The sequence below is a fragment of the Arachis hypogaea genome, chromosome 13 (genome assembly GCF_003086295.3).
Source record: "Arachis hypogaea cultivar Tifrunner chromosome 13, arahy.Tifrunner.gnm2.J5K5, whole genome shotgun sequence".
NCBI classification, from domain to species: domain Eukaryota; kingdom Viridiplantae; phylum Streptophyta; class Magnoliopsida; order Fabales; family Fabaceae; genus Arachis; species Arachis hypogaea.
This window is the reverse complement of record NC_092048.1, coordinates 76963455-76975295: the sequence shown is the minus strand read 5'-3', so window position 1 is coordinate 76975295 and position 11841 is coordinate 76963455. Positions and strand designations below refer to the sequence as shown.

General features: G+C 38.1%; 1 non-coding gene across 1 annotated transcript; it reads right to left on the bottom strand.

The window, feature by feature from the left end:
* Positions 1-4283: 4283 nt before the first annotated feature.
* LOC112739248 (small nucleolar RNA R71) lies at positions 4284-4390 on the bottom strand. The gene has a single exon (XR_003170183.1). It is a non-coding gene; the product is annotated as a small nucleolar RNA R71 (small nucleolar RNA).
* Positions 4391-11841: the final 7451 nt, after the last annotated feature.

Genomic DNA, 11841 nt, shown 5'->3' with positions numbered 1-11841 from the left:
CGGGTTAGTTAACCCAAGTTACCAAGTGATGAAGCACTCCTACGAACTTATTCATCCAAGCAGATCCTTGGTACAGGAGCACCACAGACACATCTCTCAAGTTTCAAACCCTTGGTGCCTAGCCTTATTCTTTATTAACTTTTCTTTCTTTTTCAACTCTTATTGTTCTTTTCCCCTTTTTCTTATTAGGATCTTGTTATTTAGCTAGTCTCATGGGGTGTGTTTCAAGCATATGATTCAGGCCAGATAGTTATCTTCCCACCCTTGTTGGTTGATGAGCGGATAATTTATACGCTTTTTGGCATTGTTTTTAGTATGTTTTTAGTAGAATCTAGTTACTTTTAGGGATGTTTTCATTAGTTTTTATGTTAAATTCACATTTCTGGACTTTACTAAGAGTTTGTGTGTTTTTCTATGATTTCAGGTATTTTCTGGCTGAAATTGAGGGACTTGAGCAAAAATCAGATTCAGAGGTTGAAGAAGGACTGCTAATGCTGTTGGATTCTGACCTCCCTGCACTCAAAGTGGATTTTCTGGAGCTACAGAACTCAAAATGGCGCGCTTCCAATTGCGTTGGAAAGTAGACATCCAGGGCTTTCCAGAAATGTATAATAGTCAATACTTTGGCCGAGTTTAAATGACATAAAAGGGCGTTGAACACCAGTTCTACGCTTCTGTCTAGAGTTAAACGCCAGAAACAAGTCACAAACCAGAGTTGAACGCCAGAAATACGTTACAACCTGACGTTCAACTCCAGAAAGAGACTCTGCACGTGTAACATTTAAGCTCAGCCCAAGCACACACCAAGTGGGCCCCGGAAGTGGATTTATGCATCAATTACTTACTTCTGTAAACCCTAGTAACTAGTTTAGTATAAATAGGACTTTTTACTATTGTATTAGACATCCTGGATTGTATTTTTGATCCTGTGATCTCGTTCTGGGGGCTGGCTATTCGGCCATGCCTGGACCTTTCACTTATGTATTTTTAACGGTAGAGTTTCTACACTCCATAGATTAAGGTGTGGAGCTCTGCTGTTCCTCAAAGATTAATGCAAAGTACTACTGTTTTTCTATTCAATTCAACTTATTCCGCTTCTAAGATATTCATTCGCACTTCAACCTGAATGTGATGAACACGACAATCATCATCATTCCCTATTAATGCGTGCCTGACAACCACTTCCGTTCTACTTTAGATTGAATGAGTATCTCTTGGATCTCTTAATCAGAATCTTCGTGGTATAAGCTAGATTGATGGCAGCATTCATGAGAGTCCGGAAAGTCTAAACCTTTTCTGTGGTATTCTGAGTAGGACTCTGGGATTGAATGACTGTGACAAACTTCAAACTCGCGAGTGCTGGGCGTAGTGACAGACGCAAAAGGAGGGTGAATCCTATTCCAGTATGATCGAGAACCTCAGATGATTAGCTGTGCTGTGACAGAGCATTTGGACCATTTTCACCAGAGGATAGGATGCAGCCATTGGCAAGGGTGATGCCTCCAAATGATTAGCCATGCAGTGACAGCGCATCGGACCATTTTCCAGAGAGGATTAAAAGTAGCCATTGAAAACGGTGATGTCCTTACATAAAGCCAGCCATGGAAAGGAGTAAGACTGATTGGATGAAGACAGCAGGAAAGCAGAGGTTCAGAGGAACGAAAGCATCTCTATACACTTATCTGAAATTCTCACCAATGATATACATAAGTGTTTCTATCCTTATTTTCTATCTATTTATTATTTATGTTCGAAAACTCCATAACTGTTTTATATCCGCCTGACTTAGATTTACAAGGTGACCATAGCTTGCTTCATACCAACAATCTCCGTGGGATTGACCCTTACTCACGTAAGGTTTATTACTTGGACGACCCAGTGCACTTGCTGGTTAGTTGTATCGAAGTTGTGAATGAAAAGTGATTTATTAAGACGTGCGTACAGAGTTTCTGGCACTGTTACCTGAGATCACAATTTCGTGCACCAAGTTTTTGGCGCCATTGTCGGGGATTGTTCGAGTTTGAACAACTGACGGTTCATCTTGTTGCTCAGATTAGGTAATTTTCTTTTTGTTTTATTTTCAAAAATTTTTCAAAAAACCTTTCAAAAATTTCTCATCTGTTTTCGAAGAAAAAATGTTTTCAAAAAAATATATTTTTCTTCAGAATTTTTAAGTATGAATTCTAGTGTTTCATAAAGCATATTAAAGCCTGGCTGGCTGTAAAGCCATGTCTAATTCTTTTGGATAGGGAATGTCAGGCGTGTCATGTCTGAGTTACATACTAAAGCTTGGCTGGCTATTAAGCCATGCCCGACCCTTTGATTGGAGCTTTAGACTAAAGAGCATAAGATTCCTGGAATTCATATTAAAAATTTTGGAATCCTTATTTTTCTTTTTCAAAATGATTTTCGAAAAAAAATTAAAAGAAAATACAAAAAAAATCATAAAATCATAAAAATCAAAAAAATATTTTGTATTTCTTGTTTGAGTCTTGAGTCAGATTTAAAGTTTGGTGTCAATTGCATGTTCATCTTGCATTTTTCGAAAAATTCATGCATTCATGGTGTTCTTCATGATCTTCAAGTTGTTCTTGGTAAGTCTTCTTGTTTGATCTTGATGTTTTCTTGTTTTGCATCTTTTCTTGTTTTCCATGTGCATTTTTGCATTCATAGTGTCTATACATGAAAAATTTTTAAGTTTGGTGTCTTGCATGTTTTCTTTGCATATAAAAATTTTTAAAAATAAGTCTTGATGTTCATCATGACATTCAAAGTGTTCTTGGTCTTCATCTTGACATTCATAGTGTTCTTGCATTCATCACATACTTTGATCCATAACTTTCATGCATTGCATCATTTTCATGTTTTTCTCTCTCATCATAAAAATTCAAAAAAATCAAAAAAATATCTTCCCATTTTTCTCTCTTAAAATTTCAAAAATTAGATTTGATTTTTTCAAAAATTTTTAAAATCTAGTTGTTTTCATGAGTCAAATCAAATTTTCAATTTAAAAAAATCTTATCTTTTTCAAAATCTTTTTCAAAAATCAAATCTTTTTCAATTTTCTTAGTTATTTTCAAAAATTTTAAAAATATTTTTCAAAAATCTTTTTCTTATCTTTACCTCCTAATTTTCGAAAATAACATCATCAATTAATGTTTTGATTCAAAAATTTCAAGTTTGTTACTTACTTGTTAAGAAAGATTCAAACTTTAAGTTTTAGAATCATATCTTGTGATTTCTTGTGAATCAAGTCATTAATTGTGATTTTAAAAATCAAATCTTTTTCAAAACTAATTTCAATCATATCTTTTCAAAAATATCTCTTTATCTTATCTTTTTCAAAATTTGATTTTAAAATATCCTTTCTAACTTCTTATCCTCTTATCTCTTCAAAATTGATTTTCAAATTTGTTTCAACTAACTAACTAACTTTTTATTTGTTTCTTATCTTTTTCAAAACTACCTAACTAACTTCCTCTCTCTCTAATTTTCGAAAATATCTTCCCTCTTTTTCAAAATTTCTTTTTAATTAACTAATTATTTTAACTTTTGATTTTAAAATTTCAAAAATTACTAACCTTTTTCAAAAACTATTTTCGAAAATCACTAACTCTTTTTCAAAAATAATTTTCGAAAATTCTCCTTCTCTATCATCTCCTTCTTTTCTTCTACTCACACAGGGGAACCTCCATACTTGGGCAAAAAGGATCCCTATTATTATTATTTTTCTGTTCCCTCTTTTTCATATGAGCAGGAGCAAAGACAAGAATATTCTTGTTGAAGCAGATCCAGAACCTGAAAGGACTCTGAAGAGGAAACTAAGAGAAGCTAAATTACAACAATCCAGCAAGCACCTTTCAGATATTTTCGAACAGGAAGAGGAGATGGCAGCCAAAAATAATAATAATGCAAGGAGGATGCTTGGTGACTTTACTGCACCTAATTCCAATCTACATGGAAGAAGCATCTCCATTCCTGCCATTGGAGCAAACAATTTTGAGTTTAAACCTCAATTAGTTTCTCTGATGCAGCAGAACTGCAAGTTTCATGGACTTCTATCTGAAGACCCTTTTCAGTTCTTAACTGAATTCTTGCAGATATGTGATACTGCTAAGACTAATGGAGTTGATCCTGAAGTCTACAAGCTCATGCTTTTCCCTTTTGCTGTAAGAGACAGAGCTAGAGTGTGGTTGGACTCTCAACCCAAAGATAGCCTGAACTCTTGGGATAAGCTGGTCAAGGCTTTCTTAGCCAAGTTCTTTCCTCCTCAAAAGCTGAGTAATCTTAGAGTGAATGTTCAAACCTTCAGACAGAAAGAAGGTGAATCCCTCTATGAAGCTTGGGAGAGATACAAAGGACTGACCAAAAAGTGTCCTTCTGACATGCTCTCAGAATGGACCATCCTGGATATATTCTATGATGGTCTGTCTGAATTAGCTAAAATGTCATTGGATACTTCTGCAGGTGGATCCATTCACCTAAAGAAAATGCCTGCAAAAGCTCAAGAACTCATTGACATGGTTGCTAATAACCAGTTCATGTACACTTCTGAGAGGAATCCTGTGAGTAATGGGACGCCTATGAAGAAGGGAGTTCTTGAAATTGATACTCTGAATGCCATATTGGCTCAGAACAAAATATTGACTCAGCAAGTCAATATAATTTCTCAGAGTCTGAATGGAATGCAAGCTGCATCCAACAGTACTCAAGAGGCATCTTCTGAAGAAGAAGCTTGTGATCCTGAGAACCCTGCAATAGCAGAGATAAATTACTTAGGTGAACCTTATGGAAACAGCTATAACTCATCATGGAGAAATCATCCAAATTTCTCATGGAAGGATCAACAAAAGCCTCAAAAAGGCTTTAAAAATGGTGGAAGAAACAGGTTTAGCAATAGCAAGCCTTTTCCATCATCCACTCAGCAACAGACAGAGAACTCTGAACAAAATACTTCTAATTTAGCAAATTTAGTCTCTGATCTATCAAAGGACACTGTGAGTTTCATGAATGAAACAAGGTCCTCCATTAGAAATTTGGAAGCACAAGTGGGCCAGCTGAGTAAAAGGATCACTGAAATCCCTCCTAGTACTCTCCCAAGCAATACAGAAGAAAATCCAAAAGGAGAGTGCAAAGCCATTGACATAGTCAACATCGCCGAACCTGGAGAGGAAGGGGAGGACGTAAATCCCAGTGAGGAAGACCTCCTGGGACGTCCAGTGATCAATAAGGAGTTTCCCTTTGAGGAACCAAAGGAATCTGAGACTCATCTAGAGACCATAGAGATTCCATTGAACCTCCTTATGCCCTTCATGAGCTCTGACGAGTATTCATCTTTTGAAGAGAATGAGGATGTTACTAAAGAGCAAGTTACCAAGTACCTTGGTGCAATCATGAAGCTGAATGCCAAATTATTTGGTATTGAGACTTGAGAAGATGAACCTCCCTTGTTCACCAATGAACTAAGTGATCTGGATCAACTGACACTGCCTCAGAAGAAACAGGATCCTTGAAAGTTCGTAATACCTTGTACCATAGGCAACATGATCTTTGAAAAGGCTCTGTGTGACCTTGGTTCAGGGATAAACCTCATGCCCCTCTCTGTAATAGAGAAACTGGGAATCTTTGGGGTGCAAGCTACTAAAATCTCATTAGAGATGGCAGACAATTCAAGAAAACAGGCTTATGGACAAGTAGAGGACGTGTTAGTAAAGGTTGAAGGCCTTTACATCCCTGCTGATTTCATAATCCTTGATACTGGGAAGGATGAGGATGAATCCATCATCCTTGGAAGACCTTTCCTAGCCACAGCAAGAGCTGTGATTGATGTTGACAGAGGTGAATTAGTCCTTCAATTGAATGAGGACTCCCTTGTGTTTACAACTCAAGGTTACCCTTCTGTAAACATGGAAAAGAGGCATAGTAAGCTTCTCTCAAAACAGAGTCAGCCAGAGCCTCCACAGTCAAACTCTAAGTTTGGTGTTGGGAGGCCACAACCAAACTCTAAGTTTGGCGTTGAACTCCCATACCCAAACTCTAAGTTTGGTGTTGGAAAGTCTCAACAATGCTCTGAACATCTGTGAGGCTCCATGAGAGCCAACTGTCAAGCTATTGACATTAAAGAAGCGCTTGTTGGGAGGCAACCCAATTTTTATTTATCTAATTTTATTTTTCTTGTTCTTTCATGTTTTATTAGGTTCATGATCATGTGGAGTCACAAAATAAATATAAAAATTGAAAACGGAATCAAAAACAGCAGAAGAAAAATCACACCCTGGAGGAAGACCTTACTGGCGTTTAAACGCCAGTAAGAAGCATCTGGCTGGCGTTCAATGCCAGAAAAGAGCATGGTTCTGGCGCTGAATGCCCAAAATGGGCAGCATCTGGGCGTTTGAACGCCAGAATTGCAACCTGGAGAAGAGCTGGCGCTGAACGCCCAAAACAAGCATGGTTCTGGCGTTCAACGCTAGGAATGGGCAACAAATGGGCGTTCAACGCCCAGAACAAGCACCAATCTGGCGCTAAACGCCCAGAGTTGTGTGCAAGGGCATTTTGCATGCCTAATTTGGTGCAAGGTTGTAAATCCTTGAACACCTCAGGATCTGTGGACCCCATAGGATCCCCACTTACCTCCACTCACTTCTTCTCACCCCTCTTTCACACAATCCCATAAATACTCTTCCCCAAAACTCTTCACCAATCACCTCAATCTCTCTTCCCTATCACCACTTCACCATTCACATCCATCCACTCTTCCCCATAAACCTACCTCATAAACACCACCTACCTTCAAAATTCAAAATCAATTTCCCACCCAAACCCACCCTATATGGCCGAATACACCCCCCTCTCACCTCCATATTTTCTTCTTCTTCTTCATCTATTCTTTCTTCTCTTGCTCGAGGGTGAGCAATATTCTAAGTTTGGTGTGGTAAAAGCATAGCTTTTTGTTTTTCCATAACCATTAATGGCACCTAAGACCGGAGAATCCTCTAGAAAAGAGAAAGGGAAGACAATTGCTTCCACCTCTGAGCCATGGGAGATGGAAAGATTCATCTCACAAGCCCATCACTAAGAAAAGGATGGAGCAAGCAAGAGAGCCCATTCATGGATCTCAAGAGACACATGAAGAAGCTTATCATCAAGAGATCCCTGAGATACCTCAGGGGATGCATTTTCCTCCACAATTAAGGGTGGAACATCAAGAGCACTCCATCATCCTTCATGAAATAAGAGAAGATCAAAAAGCAATGAGGGAGGAGCAACAAAGACAAGGAAGAGACATAGAAGAGCTCAAGGACATCATTGGTTCCTCAAGGAGAAAACGTCACCATCACTAAGGTGGACTCATTCCTTATTCTTACATTCTCTGATTTTCGTTTTCTCTATGTTAAGTGCTTATCTATGTTTGTGTCTTATTACATGATCATTAGTAGTTAGTAACTATGTCTTAAAGTTATGAATGTCCTATGAATCCATCACCTCTCTTAAATGAAAAATGTTTTAATTCAAAAGAACAAGAAGTACATGAGTTTCGAATTTATCCTTGAACTTAGTTTAATTACATTGATGTGGTGACAATGCTTCTTGTTTTCTGAATGAATGCTTGAACAGTGCATATGTCTTTTGAAGTTGTTGTTTAAGAATGTTAAATATGTTGGCTCTTGAAAGAATAATGACAAGGAGACATGTTATTTGATAATCTGAAAAATCATAAAAATGATTCTTGAAGCAAGAAAAAGCAGCAAAGAACAAAGCTTGCAGAAAAAAAAAAAGAAAAAAAAGGCGAAAAAAAATAGAAAAAGAAAAAGCAAGCAGAAAAAGGCAAAAATCTTAAAACCAAGAGGCAAGAGCAAAAAGCCAATAACCCTTAAAACCAAAAGGCAAGGGTAAATAAAAAGGATCCCAAGGCTTTGAGCATCAGTGGATAGGAGGGCCTAAAGGAATAAAATCCTGGCCTAAGCGGCTAAACCAAGCTGTCCCTAACCATGTGCTTGTGGCGTGTAGGTGTCAAGTGAAAACTTGAGACTGAGCGGTTAAAGTCAAGGTCCAAAGCAAAAAAAGAGTGTGCTTAAGAACCCTGGACACCTCTAATTGGGGACTTTAGCAAAGCTGAGTCACAATCTGAAAAGGTTCACCCAATTATGTGTCTGTGGCATTTATGTATCTGGTGGTAATACTGGAAAACAAAGTGCTTAGGGCCACGACCAAGACTCATAAAATAGTTGTGTTCAAGAATCATCATACTGAACTAGGAGAATCAATAATACTATCTGAACTCTGAGTTCCTATAGATGCCAATCATTCTGAACTTCAATGAATAAAGCGAGATGCCAAAACTATTCAAGAGGCAAAAAGCTACAAGTCCCGCTCATCTGATTGGAGCTATGTTTCATTGATAGTTTGGAATTTATAGTATATTCTCTTCTTTTTTTTCCTATTTGATTTTCAGTTGCTTGGGGACAAGCAACAATTTAAGTTTGGTGTTGTGATGAGCGGATAATTTATACGCTTTTTGGCATTGTTTTTAGTATGTTTTTAGTAGAATCTAGTTACTTTTAGGGATGTTTTCATTAGTTTTTATGTTAAATTCACATTTCTGGACTTTATTATGAGTTTGTGTGTTTTTCTATGATTTCAGGTATTTTCTGGCTAAAATTGAGGGACTTGAGCAAAAATCAGATTCAGAGGTTGAAGAAGGACTGCTGATGCTGTTGGATTCTGACCTCCCTGCACTCAAAGTAAATTTTCTGGAGCTACAGAACTCAAAATGGCGCGCTTCCAATTGCGTTGGAAAGTAGACATCCAGCGCTTTCCAGCAATGTATAATAGTTCATACTTTGGCAGAGTTTTAATGACGTAAAAGGGCGTTGAACGCCAGTTCTACGCTGCTGTCTGGAGTTAAACGCCAGAAACAAGTCACAAACCAGAGTTGAACGCCAGAAATACGTTACAACCTGGCGTTCAACTCCAGAAAGAGCCTCTGCACGTGTAACATTCAAGCTCAGCCCAAACACACACCAAGTGGGCCCCAGAAGTGGATTTATGCATCAATTACTTACTTCTGTAAACCCTTGTAACTAGTTTAGTATAAATAGGACTTTTTACTATTATATTAGACATCCTGGATTGTATTTTTGATCCTGTGATCTCGTTCTGGGGGCTGGCCATTCAGCCATGCCTGGACCTTTCACTTATGTATTTTTAACGGTAGAGTTTCTACACTCCATAGATTAAGGTGTGGAGCTCTGCTGTTCCTCAAAGATTCATGCAAAGTACTACTATTTTTCTATTCAATTCAACTTATTCCACTTCTAAGATATTCATTCGCACTTCAACCTGAATGTGATGAACGTGACAATCATCATCATTCCCTATGAATGCGTGCCTGACAACCACTTCCGTTCTACTTTAGATTGAATGAGTATCTCTTGGATCTCTTAAACAGAATTTTCGTGGTATAAGCTAGATTGATGGCGGCATTCGTGAGAGTCCGGAAAGTCTAAACCTTGTCTGTGGTATTCCGAGTAGGACTCTGGGATTGAATGACTGTGACGAACTTCAAACTCGCGAGTGCTGGGCGTAGTGACAGACGAAAAAGGAGGGTGAATCCTATTCCAGTATGATCGAGAACCTCAGATGATTAGCCGTGCTGTGATAGAGCATTTGGACCATTTTCACAAGAGGATAGGATGCAGCCATTGGCAAGGGTGATGCCTCCAGACAATTAGCCATGCAGTGACAGCGCATCGGACCATTTTCCAGAGAGGATTAAAAGTAGCCATTGACAATGGTGATGTCCTTACATAAAGCCAGCCATGGAAAGGAGTAAGACTGATTGGATGAAGACAGCAGGAAAGCAGAGGTTCAGAGGAACGAAAGCATCTCTATACACTTATCTGAAATTCTCATCAATGATATACATAAGTGTTTCTATCATTATTTTCTATCTATTTATTATTTATGTTCGAAAACTCCATAACTGTTTTATATCCGCCTGACTGAGATTTACAAGGTGACCATAGCTTGCTTCATACCAACAATCTCCGTGGGATTGCACTTGCTGGTTAGTTGTATCGAAGTTGTGAATGAAAAGCGATTTATTAAGACGTGCGTACAGAGTTTCTGGCGCTGTTACCTGAGATCACAATTTTGTGCACCATTGGTAAACCAACTTAGCTAACTTATGACCACATCACAAACTAAGGAATTTACTCCACAATATGAACTCCACTCTGGTCTTTGATAACAATCATTCTCTTTTTATTTGATTCAAAAGGAGGCAAGCACTCAATAAGCAAGGTGAAAATACAGCAGTGACATAAAGACAACACACACATGGTAAGAGCAAATAAGCAACATTAAACTCTAATTATCTAAATTAATGAGCAACTATAAAATCAAGTTCCTTTGGACTTCCAAGTTTTAGCATTTTAAGTATATGGAATTAAGTAACAACACAACCTTCGGGTGATGTTTTCTTCTTATCCCCTTGTTGTCCTCATCCGTAGTTTTTGCTCCTTCACTTCCTTGGATGATGGTGCACCATTTCCTCAGAAGGTTCCTGCAAAGTTATTGGAAGTTGCTTGTTTCCAAAGCACTTGAGACATAGTTAGCTTGCATGTATGCTTGCGAATTTCTGAACTTAATTTGGTGTGTGAACACCAAACTTAGTTCTTTTGCCTAGTACAACAGATTGCTTACTTGCAGAGAGCCTCATATGTTGTTATTAACAAAACAACCATTAACTTCTGACTAAACTACTGCTAAGTGGTTCCCCTGATTGTTTGGAGCTAGCAATCTGTCATTGGAGTGTAGTGTGATTATACTCATATCTTTGGTGGAACACCAAACTTAAAACTACACTTTCACTCTTGGATTTGTTTTGGTGTGGAACACCAAACTTAGCTCTTCGCAATACAGGGGAAACAACTTGTGATTTTTATTGAAATGACGATGAAAAAGAAACTACCTCAGGTTGGGTTGCCTCCCAACAAAGCGCTCTTTTAGCATCGCTAGCTCGACGATTCCTCCATTACTTGAGATGATACTTCACTTTGGGGTTTTAAGGGGAAGTACGGACTATGACTCACTTATATAGGGAAGTGAGGAGGAAATGAAAGGTGTGGATTGTCGTGGTGGTTGTTTGACAGACGGTTAGGGTTTTGTGTGGAATAAGCACAAGGATTGCCAACTTTATGATGGGGTTGGTTCAGTTTCCAAGTTTGTTCTTCTTCTAATGTTGCATGGCAACCATTTCCAATGCATTCCCCTTTGAGACACGTGCGAAATATTCTTCCTTTTGCGTTATCCGAACCCTTCAATGCCCCATCAATGATCCTACAAAATAAAAAAAATGATTAAAAACACACTTGTAGGAAGTGGCGGCAAAATTTAAAGAATAACTACTTTTTAAAGTTTTTGTTTTAACTAACTAAGTGCCATTCATTAGTGCAAACCAACTGACTAGCTCAACATCCATGTGTACAACATTTGCAACACCAAACTTAGTTTGGTACATTGTAATGTAAAAGAATTGTTCAAGGCCTCTAAGAGTGACATGATATAGGTTAGATTGATGTTCTCTTAGTGTGCCTTGAACACCAAACTTGTTCTTCACTATATGTTGCACACAATGACTCATACAAATGCATATCAAGTTGATTTGAAATTCATGAACCTTGCATTATTAACTAATCTAAAAGCATATAAAACATGGGTTGCCTCCCATGAAGCGCTTCTTTAGCGTCACTAGCTTGACGTTTTGCCTTTATCAGGGTGGTTGGTAATGCTTCAGATCTTCCCCTCTTGCAGTAGACCTATATCCATTGGCTTCATCAA